This window comes from Sinocyclocheilus grahami, unplaced genomic scaffold, assembly GCF_001515645.1.
Source record: "Sinocyclocheilus grahami isolate Dianchi unplaced genomic scaffold, SAMN03320097.WGS_v1.1 scaffold1555.1, whole genome shotgun sequence".
Taxonomy (NCBI): domain Eukaryota; kingdom Metazoa; phylum Chordata; class Actinopteri; order Cypriniformes; family Cyprinidae; genus Sinocyclocheilus; species Sinocyclocheilus grahami.
The window spans coordinates 149467-153886 of record NW_015506734.1 but is presented as its reverse complement, the minus strand read 5'-3'; the positions used below and the strand labels follow the sequence as shown (position 1 = coordinate 153886).

The following is a 4420-nucleotide window of genomic DNA, read 5'->3' as shown; positions in this document are numbered from 1 at the left end:
ACTTACACATGCATCAGCTGGGCGTCTTGGACAGGCGTGTTGTGTCAAGTTAAAAATAGTTATTAGCGCAGCAGCGTCAGTGTTGAAACATTAGACCAATGAAAGCATCTTGAGTGTTTATAATAGCAACTGTAGGTCAGACTGAATGTGTACCTCTCATCAATTGTGTGACCGACAGTAAAAATAAAAATAAAAAAATATCTGTGAACGGAAGTGTGTCTAGGTGTGTCTGTTTTTTTCATTTGAGATTTGAGCCGGTATTTCCACTTTACCGTTAAGTTACGCATAGTGTTACATATTCATGTTTACTAAGTATTTTAATAAAGAACTTTGGTTAAATGAATTCAGTAGTGCAAAAAAGACCCAAAAAACATCAACTCAAAGCACAGGTAAACACCTTCCATTCACACGACCTCCCGAGCAGATCATCCGGTCCAACCAGTTAGTGTTTTAATGATGTTTTCTTTAATTAAAGGGTTGCTGTTGGTGTCACTATTGACCTCTTAAGTGTTTTGCTCAGCAGGAAGGACTGGTACGATTGGTGAGATGCATAAACTCTATCCCTTTAAATCATCTTCACACGTAACAGTTCATTTGAAAGGGTTCTGGTTGGTGATCCAAAAGCTCATGGATTGAAGCCTCAGTAAAGGGAAACTGAACTGCTGAATAAATAATTATCCATCCCAGAACACCATAATGCGGTAATCATCCTTTTATTAAAAGCCACATCAAATGTACATTGAGTTTTCAGCCACTTGGCATGCATTAGTCCATAAATAATAATTCCTCAAACTCCCAGCGGATCATAATGTTCAGTAGCTCTCCAATCCTGTTTTTGTATATTTATTGCAAAATGACTTTTGAAAATGGCTTAATAAAATATAAAAGTTATTAGCAGTGGTAGTGTTGTTGTTGATATTGTTATTTTCTTGTCCCAGAGCTCAACCATAACCAAAGCTTCAGTAAATAATGATTGCAAACAGGTGAGGCTTAATTTTCTCGTTATTTTTTTCTTATTTTCTTATATTGACATCATACTCTTTTTCTTTTATTCATTCACATTTTCCCTCCACATTCAACCTGCTTAACATAAAAACTCTGTTCAAACTTTCTTTGTAGAAACCTTGTTAGTACAATCTCAAAGTCTTCTCTTCACTAGTGTTTCCTTCTGAAAATGCAAATCTAGTCTCATAAAGTTTCGATTTTGTGAAAATAATATGTGCATACGTTAAAATGTTTGAGTACGCCTGTGTGCAGTTCATCTACCTGGACAGGAGAGGCAGCGGAGAGCAAAGATACTGAACACAAGCAGATCTGGATGTTCTTCTGTTTAACTGATGGAATAAACTGGTTCATTGCTTAGTATGAATGTTATCCAGAAAAGAAAAAAAACACCCTTATGATTGACACCACGGGCAAAACCATAGTTTTTTTTTTTCATGCAGTGGTAAATTTGGGATTTAAAATAAACATTTAACTGTGTATTTTATTTGCAACTGTAGATTTCAATTATAATGCATATCTTTAAAGGCTGTGTTCTCAAAATTAGATGTAATCTCCACTTCAGCAACACTTACAGGCACCAACGTTTTATTTGTATCTATATTCTGAGGTTTTATATATGTTTTTATGTCTGTTGACAGTATTTTCCAATTTATGGAGTGATTAAAAAAAGAAATATACAATCCTCTATGGATAAACCTTTAACTCTGGTTTTATTCATATTTTGAAGTATTTCTGTTAATGTTTATCTTCTAGTTAAATTATATTATTTATATTTCTGATGGCTTTGCTTGTTTATTATTTGTTTACATTTTACTTTCAGGATCCTGGAATGATCATGGGAATAATTCCAAAATTAAATCCATTCAGGTTTTCCTTGCAGGGGCACACACACACACGCGCGCACACACACACACACACACACACACACAGACAGACAGTCTCTTTAAGGTATCAGCACAATCTGTTTACGGAGCTCAGCAGTAAATGTTTGTCTGTTTCAGCATATCTCTCATGTCTTTCTGTAGACCGAGAGCAACGAGCCTCTAATAGCCCCTGCAGCAGCTCCTGCAGATGAGAAAACACAGGTAATAAACCAAAACACACTCATCATTTAATTAAGGCCACGTGTGCTCATTAATGCCCTGATCTCCAGTAGCAGAAGGACTGTTTGAATGTTTTCTGACTTTTGTACGTTTGTTTGTTTCAGGATCACGGTGGGATGCGAGACCATCAGAAATCCACAGCTCAGGTACGAGAGCATGTCGTCTCGATTCCTCTCGGAGTCAGGCATCAGTAGTGAACACTTACACAATATACAACAAATGTGATTTCCAGATGTATTATTGGAAAACCAGTCTGACAAGCTGTGTTTGTGATATTTGATTCTTCTGGCATCAGACGGCCATATTAATAGTTTATACTGAATAATGTGGAAGTGGTTTGATTTGATCAGGCGTTTATTGTCTCTGCCGAAGGACGTGTCATTAGGAATACAAAACAAGCACCCTGTTTGTCTGCATGTTTGTGTTTCATTACATGCAATTAAAGGTTAAATATACAGTATTTACTGACAGCAATACGAGATGACAAGAGACTGGATGACTGTGTGTGGTAACAGGCGCATGTTGTAAGCTGTGAGCATCGTTAGTTCAGACATTCCCTTAGTTTTAAGTGCAAATGTTGACACGTTTGTGGTAGACGTTCACTGTCAGCGCGTAACTGTCTGTGCATTTGTTTCTTTGCACTAAAATAAAATAAAAATGAATAAAATATATGTAGACAAAAACAAACACACACACACATACACAATAAAATGACTAAGTAGGCTACAGACAGTGTCTTCAGAGCTTAATGTTTATTTAATTGAGAATATTCCTTTAAAATGTTTAAAAGTAGTATTTTTTTAAATAAAAAATAACTAAATTATTTAAAAATAAATAATATACAGTAAATATAAAATTACTAAAATATCTAAATCATGAAAAAAGTATACATATTAAGTGTTTTCAGAGAAGTGCATTTTGTCTTGTGCCACCGGCTTTTTTAACTAACTTTTTTAACTTTTAAGTAGGCTTAAAGTAATACGTTACGTTACTTTTGCAAATATGCTGGTTAGCAAAATGAGATTAAATACATAAAGAATATTTGTTTTATTTGACATTTAATTATTGCAGGTTTGCTTTATATTCTGAGTTTGCACTTCACTGTTTTTATTATTTTTTAGAAATGCTGAATCTTTTCATGTGCAAGTGAGACGAGTAAACGCCTGTTCACATTGTCTAGAATTACAGTAGAATTATGTTTACACAGTTTACTACTAATTTCTCTCAACATGCGGACAAGAAAGCTGTCAGTCAATACATGGGAAAACAAAGTAACTGGTGTTACTTATTTGAGAAAGTAAATTTTCTTAGACATTAAAAAAGTAATGCATTACTTTACTCGTAACTTGAAAAAAGTAACCTGATTACATAACTCGTGTTACTTGTAATGCGTTACCCGCAACACTGCTTACCAGTACAACAAAACAAAGTGCACTTGTGTTCAAGATATCATTTATGAAAACAAGTCTTAAAATCTTACTTTTGTCAACTCTTCTCCTTAATGGTATTTGTTTGTTTGCAGTATAGGGTTTTTATGATCACTTTGTACTTTTATGATCACTCTGATTGCTGGTATCAGGTTATAAAATAAAAAAAAATTACTATAACAAACAAGTTACAGAGCAGAATTATGAATACTAAGGTTTACACAAGTTTTCAGAGAAGTACATTTTGTGTGGTAAAATGTTTTTTTTTGTTTGTTTAAAAAACGTACTCGCGTAACCTCGGTTCCCTGAGATACGGGAACGAGTACTGCGTCTTGCTTAAAGAGTTTCTCCTTTTCCAGTAAAATAAATAAATAAATAAAGTTGGGATAAAGAGTGCCATCTCGCTAGCATACTCTTCCTTGGGCCTCCAATGCCCCATTGGAGTATGGGCCCACTCGACTAGAGGCATCACCTCGTCGTGGGCATGGTCCAGTCGTGTGTCCATTGCGGATATTTGTGAGGCGGCCGGCTGGGCCTCGCCGTCCACATTTGTGAGGTTTGATAACCTGGAAGTCCCGGCCTTACAGGCCAGGATCCTTTCCGGTTGAAATGGCCCGCGCTGTGTAAACAGACATGACAGAGAGCCCTTGGCCGTGCCGCGCCCAAGTTCTCTGGTATTGTTCACCTGTTAGCTCTCGACCCCTGGGTGTCGAAGTTACGGGTATACTCTGGAACGATTAAGCAGGCCGGGTGTGATCTAGAAAGCTCAGCCCGCTTAGCCTTGGGTTATTGTTGACTTCTCTATAAACATTGGTTGCTTTTGGAAGCTATACCTTTAGTCGTTCCACTACATTAGCACGGCGTGATTGGACTGTTCCCATATGC

General features: G+C 36.4%; 1 pseudogene; it reads left to right on the top strand.

Moving 5' to 3' along the window:
• The first annotated feature begins 546 nt into the window (after nt 1-546).
• The window catches only part of LOC107571155 (uncharacterized), an 11168-nt pseudogene continuing 7294 nt past the window's right edge, over nt 547-4420 (top strand).